The sequence below is a fragment of the Halichoerus grypus genome, chromosome 3, assembly GCF_964656455.1.
Source record: "Halichoerus grypus chromosome 3, mHalGry1.hap1.1, whole genome shotgun sequence".
NCBI lineage: Eukaryota > Metazoa > Chordata > Mammalia > Carnivora > Phocidae > Halichoerus > Halichoerus grypus.
In genome coordinates, this window is record NC_135714.1 from 28,636,364 (window position 1) to 28,646,023 (window position 9,660).

At 32.8% G+C, this 9,660-nt stretch overlaps 1 pseudogene; it reads right to left on the minus strand.

Annotated features, from left to right (window-relative positions):
• Positions 1-9,305: 9,305 nt before the first annotated feature.
• Positions 9,306-9,436, minus strand: LOC144381437 (U4 spliceosomal RNA; annotated as a pseudogene).
• Positions 9,437-9,660: the final 224 nt, after the last annotated feature.

A 9,660-nucleotide genomic window follows, 5' to 3' on the forward strand; every position in this document is an offset into this window, starting at 1 on the left:
GGGTTCTCCTTTCTCCACATCCTAGCCAACACCTGTTGTTTTTGTGTGTTGTTGATTTTAGCCATTCTGACAGGTGTGAGGTGATATCTCATTCTAGTTTTCATTTGCATTTCCCTGATGATCAGTGGTGTTAAGCATCTTTTCATGTGTCTGTTGGCCATCTGTATATATTCTTTGAAAAAACGTCTATTCCTATCATCCACCCATTTTTTATTTGGATTATTCATTTTTTGGGTGTTGTTTTATAAGTTCTTCATATATTTTGGATACTAACCATTTATCAGACATGTCATTTGTGAATATCTTCTACCTTCAGTAGTTGCCTTTTAGTTTTGTTGATTGTTTCCTTTGGCTGTGCAGAAGCTTTCTGTTTTGAAGTAGTCCCAATAGTTTATTTTTGCCTTTGTTTCCCATGCCTCAGCAGACCTGTCTAAAAAAACAAGATGCTAAGGGAGGTTGATGTCAGAGGAATTACTGCTTGTGCTTTCTTCAGGGACTTTTATGGTTTCACATCTCACATTTAGGTCTTTAATCCATTTTGAGTTTCTTTTCATGCATGGTGAAAGAGAAATGGTCTCGTTTATTGCACTCTTCATCTCTGATTATTTTTTAACTTTTTTTTTTTTTTATCTCTCTGGTAAGGGTCTCACTGATGTCTTCTATTTTTTTCTCAAGTTCAGAGAGTATCTTTATGATAATTGCTTTAAATTCTCCATCAGTCATGTTACTTATATCTGTTTTGCTTTGATCTCTGGCTGTGGTAATATCTTGTTCTCTCATTTGGGAAAATTCCTCTTTTTTCTCCTGTTTGTCTGTCTCTGCATTCTGTGTGTTAGAGAAGCCAGTTATGTCTCTTCCTCCTGAATGTAATGGCCTTATGAAGAAAACCTCCTGTAGTGCCCAAGGCCTGGCACTTCAGGGAGGGTCTCTAGTGTGTGCTGTTGGACACTCTGCTATTGTTTCAGAACATCATCTTAGGTATTGCTTATACTATCAACAACAACAACAAAATATCCAGAATTCAAGATACCCTGACTATCCAAGGATTAGGTAAAATATGTGAAGCACAGAGGATCTTTAGGGCACTGAAACTGCTCTGTATGATCCTATAATGGTAGATGCATGTCATTATACATTTGTCTAAACCTATAGAATGCAAAACACCAAGAATGAACCCTAAGGTAAACTATGAGGCTTCAGATGATAATGTTGTGCCAATGTAGGTTTATCATTTGTAACAGATGTACCACTCTGGTAGGGGTTATTGATAATGGGGGAGGGTATTCATGTGTGGGAGCAGGAGTTATATGGGAAATATCTGTACCTTCCTCTCAATTCTGCTGTGAACCTAAAACTGCTCTAAAAATAAAGTCTTTTTTAAATGAAAATTAAAAAAAAAAATCTTGAACCACTTTTGAATTTCTATGACATAAATTTCTAAACATACAGGTTTTTATTTTTCATACTACCAAAAATACTTTGAGCTATAGGATTTATTATATAATATGGGGAAGAATAAAACTAAAATCATGAAAATATCATCTGCTCTAAACTTGGTACATTTTAAAAACTTATAGCATACATCAAAAATTAGACTAATCAGAACACCTCTCTATAACCACTACCACAGTTTAAAACTGTTTCTTGTGAGATGGTAGATTTGTTTTTTCAAATTTCCATTAATCATAGGAGACAAATTCATCTAATGTCTTTGCAATCTTATTTTTATAGCATTAAGTCTGAGACTTTAGTAGTTCTCATTTTTGTTTTTTTTAATTTCCTGATACATGCCTTATCATTGCTTTCCATTACTACTGAGATTCTTTATCACTATGTGGAGTTCTCCCTAGGATATTTCCTTTTTAAGCAGTACAGAATCTGCTAGTCAATGTTCTCTTTAATTTGCAACCTCTGAGATATTCACAAAAACTTCTAATTAAAAGCGGTTGAAATAGTCTGAGTCACAGATGCAGCTGGATTGAGTTGAGTAGGAGTGTAGCTCAGATTATCGTCTGCTAATGTCTTAATTTACTTTTAATGGACCAAGTGAAATCTTTCGTTCAATTTACATTTGTTTTTCTTTGTAATTATTTGTTGTGCCAAATTCTCACATTTTAAAACTAAACCTTGTACAGTTACATTAAAAAATTACATATTATTTAATGTTACTACATTCTTGGATTCTATAATAATGAATTGCCTTAATAAATACAGTTTGGGGATCTTCAAAGACCCAAATCATTGTTATAAAAGCAGTAATAATGGTAAACTATAAAAACATTAAAATTAGCTCCCAAGAGTAGAGTTATTCACTCATCACATAATGATCTCCTATTAATAGAAAATGACAACATTATAATTGAAAAAAAAATAGGGTAATCCTCTAAGCCTTCTTTTCCAGGTTAATATTAAAATGCATGAGATTTTTATTCCCAGCAACAGTTATGTAACAGTTATATTTGTATTGTGGACTATAATATATAAACACAATTATAAGAGGATTATTCATCATATTGGCTAGATATGTGTTTTTTAAAGTATGAGTAAAGGTTATATTTTACATTTTTCTTGAATATTACATAAATTGACATGGCACTTTACTGTTCATAAGTCCTATTCACTGAATTTATCTTATTATATATATTTATGTATTATTTTAGCTTCCTAACTTGTAGGAGTGACTACCTCTAATATCTGTGATTTGAGGTACCCTATAAAGAGTGCATAATAAAATGGACTGAATAATATTTTACCAGTGTATCCATTTTCACCGTGAGAGTCTATACTGAGAATGTTTCCAGTGAAAAATTAGGGGAGCACCTGGGTGGCTCAGTCGGTTAAGCATCAGACTATTGATTTCAGCTCAGGTCATGATCTCAGGGTCCTCAGCACAGTAGCCTTGAGATTCTCTTTCTTCCTCTCCCTCTGCCCCTCCCTCCCCCTACTCCTGTTCTCTCTACATAAAGAAATAAGTAAAATCTTTTAAAAAATTAGGAAAGCTAAGTGGTTACCCAAATAGATCAAGTCCTAAGGTCATATCAGTCTTGGTGAATTCATCATTATCATGAGTTTGGTTCTAAGTCCTGATTACTTTGGATCTTGATTTCTTCAGCATCACAGAGTAGAATGAAAACAAAGAAACTGATTCATATTCACAAAATGCATAAAACACCAATATACCAATCTTTAATCCAGAATGTCAACCTATCAACTTAAAGTATTTCAAAAGTAAAAAAAAAAAAAAAAATTGCCTATGTGCCTATCAAACACATTTTCTATGAGTGACGTGCTACATGCAATTACCAAAATACTTTGAATTATGCATGGGATTAGCAAAAGGAAATACACATATCATTGTTAAAGGTACTGGCTCTGGGATATTTATAATTCATGATTTAAATAACTCAGCTTTTGACGAATGTCATATTTGAGAAGTACATTTCAACAAGAAAAAAACCTTAAAAACATTTTTAAAAATTAAGAAGTTTCCACTTGTTTTTCTGATCACTATACTGAGAAAAATATATATCATAGCAATATGATTGTCTGCCCTCCCTCCCATCTCCCAGGTGGATTCCTACTAAATAAAAAACTCTGCTCAGACTTTTCAGACTCTAAAGTAATTGGAAGATCAAGAGATTATATATTCCCTGGGAACAGAATTCCTTCAGAAATAGTTTTTGTTCTGCTTTCACTGATTTTTATCATTAATTTGATGATACTGATGTTGCTTCTGCTGCTGTTGATGCTAATGATAATAAAAACCCACCACCTTGGCTTTTGTTATTTCTACCTATTTCCCTTCCATTTTTTTCATGTAAGTATATCAGTGAACAAAGGCATACACACCCTACACACCTATGACTAAAGAGACTTAAATTTGTTCTCCAGTTTCACATCAAAAAACTTAGGGCCAGGAGGCTTTAACAAATTGCCAAATTTCCATCATTAATGAGTAGTTCCTCGTTTCAAATCCTACTTTTCTCTAAATCTAGGGTTCTTAGTTACCATGAGAGCATGCCTCCACAACATCCACAAAAATTTATTTTATTCCATTGATTTTTATTCTATTTTTTTATACTGAGCTTCCTGATCCTGCAGTTAATTAACCTATATAAAGTTGCATAAACACTAACCCCTAACTATGGTATCATTTGATGAACTCTGAGTAGTTCTAAGAACTCTGAATATAAGTAGGCATATATCCCATTGGCTTAGAATCAAGACTGCATTATTGATACTCCTGTTCTGAATTTCTATCTGATATGTATTTTGTTCTCTTCTCTGTGTACCAGTCTTTTCAGAGCCAGGAGAACTTTATATTTAGAGTAGCTATGTCCTTGCTACTTATGTCTAAATCTTCCTCGTAACTCTTATTTATGTGATTTTTATCAGTCAGGATCCAATGAGGAGACAGAAATCACAGAGTAATTTGAAGAGGGAAAGTTAATATATTATATATTAAATATATAAAATAAATATACTTAATGATAACAGTGAATCAGTATGAGGGAATGGGAGTAAGTAGGAAGTTACAGAATGAAAGAACAGAAGATATAAAAACTTCTTAAACCCAACCCTCCATCTCAACCTTCAGGGGACAAGTTTCAGATCCTTTTGCAGATGGAACCAGGGTCCCTCACTGGTCGAAAATCTGATATGGCACCATGTCAGGGGAACTTGTTGACTTGTTAAAAATTTGCCACCCAGAAACTTCTGCAAATCTACCACTTAAGAGAGTTGGGGAATCAAAAGATATGCATTTTATTTATTATTATTATTTGTCTACTTCTTTATCACCATCCATAAAACTTGGTAAAAATGAATCTTGAGTTCCATTCCTAGCTATGATGAGCAACCCCATCATAATCACTCATTGAAAACAACTGCAAAACATTTATAAGTTATGAGACTAAGAAGTGAATAAAAAATACTGACTGAAAGCATCAGAAAGAAACTAAAGTACCAGAACGCAAGAGTAAAGATCCTATAAAGTGCAACAAAGTTGGATTCAAAAACCCTAAGGCTATTTGCTGGCTTTATCATCAGATTTTCTTCCCCCTAAGGTTATTTGCTGGCTTTATCATCAGATTTTCTTCCCCCTAAGGTTATTTGCTGGCTTTATCATCAGGCTGTTGAGCCTGATTTGAGTAAGATCTGAAGTTTGTGTCATTTCCACTGAGCTGGTGTAATAGATATTGAAATTCATGGATACCAGAGCAACCCAGAATTAAAAGTCCACAATGGCAGAGAAAAGGAACCATGGAAGTTGATCCAGGCCTTCTGCATACAATCCCTACAAAGACATTTACCAGTTCCTAAATTAGATATGCCTGGAGTAAAAGGTCAGAAGAACAAAGGAAACAGCACTGAGGGACAAAAGCTATGCCAATATTTTGGCAGTCTCAGAGTTCTGGGGCAAAAATTGATACAGCTGAAGTCCTAAAAAGGAAGTCAGGCCCTGCAATCACCCCAGGAACACGGTTCATCCTCCTATAGGGTTATGCTCTAAGGGAAAGGGCACATAAATAGAATAACCTTCAAAAATTTAAAGCTGCAAGCATTCATAGTAATTGGTGGAGCAAGGTAATTTAAGTGTGTGCTATCTGCTTATAGAGAAAAAATAAAGTCTTCTCTGGAGGAAGATAATATTATCCAGAGATGTCACAACAATTCGCATAGAGAAACCAAGATTTTTCACCAAGCATGCTAGCAAAGAAGATGGGGGGCGGGGTGTTTGGGGGAGAAGGCACAGAAAGACCAAATATAAATGAGATACAACTAAAATAACTATAATTTTTAAATTACAAGAAAATCAAAAAAAAGAGGAGTGTGGTAGAGTCACATTCTGCTCATGCTCTGTAATATGAAATACATGGGATTAAAAAAAAATATATCTACAACTTTAAAATGCCAAATCACTTGAACTACATTAACAAATAGCTTCAATGCAAGAGAAAGTGATGGTTTTCTTAATAAATCTTACTGTAATAATTTTACGATATGAAAGAAAAGAGAATTTCTAATTCATGTCATGTACAAGATCAGTGCTAGATGGATCATAAATCAAAATATGAAAGATGAAATAATAAATTTTCTGCAATATTACAAAGGGTGACATTTGAATTGGTTACTATTTCCTCAATAGAATAAAATAATTATTTACTATGAGGGAAAAGACTGATAAATACAACTTCAGTGAAATTAAATTCTGTTCATTAAAAGACAATTTTGAAAGAGTAAATGGCAATCCACAGATTTGGAGGAGCTATTTGCAATCAAGTAATCAACTAAGATTCAAAAATACATGGAAATAAGTACAAATCAATAATGAAAAGATAGACCACTAAATTTAAAATAAAAATAAACAAATGAATTGAACAGGCACTTAAGATGTTATCCAAAAATAAACTTATAAAAATATGCTCAATATACTTCTTAGCAAAACATAAAACTATAATAAAATATTATAAAAATATTAGAATGGCTACAATTAAATAAAAAAATGTCAATACCAAGTTTTAGTAGTAATATAGAGTAACAGGAACTCTCACACACTTGTCAAATTGTACATTGTTATAAACTCTTTGAAACTATTTAGCAGTATTTACCAAAGGTGAAAATATGAATAATATGAATCATCAATTAAATTCTTAGATATCCTAGGAATTTATATATAATCAGCAGAAATCTGCATATATGTCACCAAAGATAAGTATAAGAATATTGAAGGAATTATTTTTCATTGAATCCCCAAACTAGAAATGACCAAAATTATCACAACAGTAAAACAGATGTAGTAAAATGAAAAAATAAAGTTAGAACTTTTACTACAATGGACTATTATACAGTAATAAAAACAAATTACAACTATATACAACAACCCAGATGTTTAGTAATGAAAAATCCATATATAGAATAGTTGCACTGATAACATTAGAAAATAAGCAGGGCCTTTTTTGCTAACAGATGTCAGAAGTGTGATTACATTTCTCAAAGGGCTAATAATTAAGTAGAGGCATAAAGGAATATTCTAAAGGTTGGTAATATGCTATATCTTGATATATTTGATAGTTCCACAGGAATGTTCACTTTTAAAAATCCAGTGATCTATATGCTTATAATTCATTCATTTTAATTCATGAGGAGTTTATCTTAACTTAAAAAGTTAAGAATAAAAACTGATTATATTTAGATCTTACCTCATTTATTAAGAAGTGGTTGAATTTAAATATCAAAATTAATGCACAAATTTCTATGATTTTCAAATAAATGAGATAAACTGTATTGTTTTTGACTACATTTATAATAGATTGCAAATCACTCTATTCCCAGATGACTTCTTTTTTTCCCCCCAAAGCATTTACCATGTTGTCTTATTTCACCTATTTGATGTTTTGTGTCTGAAAGAAAATCCTGTCTATGGACAAAGTTTTAAAAATATCACTATAAGTGTTTTTATTCCCCTATGAAAATCTATTTGCTTAAGGTTTAATTGAAAGAAACAGAGAAAGGGATTATGTAGGAGAAATGGTGTTTAGTGCTTTCACAATCAGTATTTTATGTTGCTAGGAAAAATATCTGTGTTTGTATTTTAATAATTGGGTTCTCCATTAATCTCTGGTTAAAGATTTATGCGTTATTGGAAAGTTATAATGAAATTTTAAAATCACTGATTAGACAACTTATAGCTAAAGTGAGAAATTAGAAGATAAAACATCACAATAGAAGCAACCCTATTTAGCCCTTTCTTGAAATGTAAATGAATATTGATAGTTATGTACAGATCCACATGCTTTATCACCTGGGTTGGGGCCTTATTTATCATTCATTACTTTTATTCTTATTCACCAAATATTTCTCACTGTATAACATGTGCCTCTTAGGATGATAGAGAAGTTTAACATACCCTCTTTCTAATTATAAAGCCACACACTACCCACTACTTTCAGGAGCTTGACAGGTACAACAGTCAGAGACAGGCTTTCCCCAAAATACTGTTTGGAGTTTAATACAACTAATAGCACACTTAAGGCTTCAAATTTTTGTGCTACCATATGTGAACACAATTTTAGCTGGTGTTATTCTCTATCAATCAAATTTTAAAATGCTAATTTTTCATCAAAATGTATTGCTTTATATCATTTTAGAGGAGCTTTTAAAAAAAACAGGTGTAAGAATTAAGCATTAGAAAAGAAATTAAAGGAAACTATTGTTCTGGTGACATTGGTGGTTTACTATTTCATAAATAAAACTTCAAATTGTTTTTTTTCTTATCCAGAATAAAGTCACATTTACCTTCCAGTTGCCTCCAAATCAGGCTCATGCTAGCATTTTTCAAATGATACTAGTTAATTCCATTGAGTGGTCTTTACTATGTGCTGGGTATTTTGCATATATTAAGTCCTATATGGAATTATCTATGAAACAGCTATTCCCTTTATTACAGAAAGTCAAGGTATCAGATGTTCCATTATGTCATCAATTGACTGAAATTGTTAGTAAGAAGCCTACGAGCTTGTCAAAGTTCACGGCACCACTGATTAGCACTGATATCAGACAGGTGTCTGTGTCACATTTTACTTTTTCATTGTGAAACTGTAAAAGTGTTAATAGTATTTGTTTTGCAGGTAACTTTTCTTACTGCTTTGTTGTGATAACACCAACATGGTGAGAGAAAAGATACATGTCAAAGGAGTTATTTCCTTATATACAAGATGATATATTACTCAAATACTGGAAAATTTTCCTAACCAGAGAATGCTAAATTTAAAGGATTCCAAATTTATAATTTTGGTTCTGCTTAAGCTCTGTCCAGTTAACAGGCACATTATGTAATCACATTCATTTAACTTCGAATGAAAGCCCTTTACATTTTAGAGCATTTTATAATGCATCTACTATGTTTATTGGTTGTGCTACAATTGACATATTCAAGTTTAACCATTCTAAAAATAAATTTTAAAAAATATTGGGGACTTCTGGCTTTCAATTGTAGAGAGCTCAGAAGTCAGCACTCCAACCTAACACGTTAAAAAAAAAAAGGAAAAGACTGAAAAATCCACAGGTCTTCTTGGATCCATAAAAGAGGAGAGGACACAGGGCAAAACTCTGCCCCTAATAGTGGAGAGACAGACAGGTAGACATAAGAACTCATGACTTACCAGAGCAGAGACTCAAGAGCTGAAACTGCCACAGGAATCAGGGCTGGGTAGGAAAACTGGAACTGTAATTGATGAGTTTCTGAAGGCTTAGTGTGGTCAACACTGAGAGTTAGAAATTTCAGGAAAAAACAGTTTGGCCTAATTCTCACAGTAAATATAGCAGAAAAATCACCTCCTGTTTCCTGCAAGGAGAAGGGAAAAGGAACCATTTTAATTAGCAATAATCACGCCTCAGATAAACCTCATTGGCTACGATACTGCCACTGAAAACCACCAGAGCACTCATTGTTCTTAATAAGGTCTGCCCTCAGGTGAAACTAAACTGCTGGGGTATCTTCAGAGCCTAACTGACCCAGGTAAGGGAAATACCCAATACTTCAACCTGCTTGAGCCATCTTCTTCCACCTAAACATTGTAGGAAAACAAACAAACAAACAAACAAACAAAAACAAGAACTATAAAGATTACATAGAAAAGAGAGTGGAGTGAAATAGTG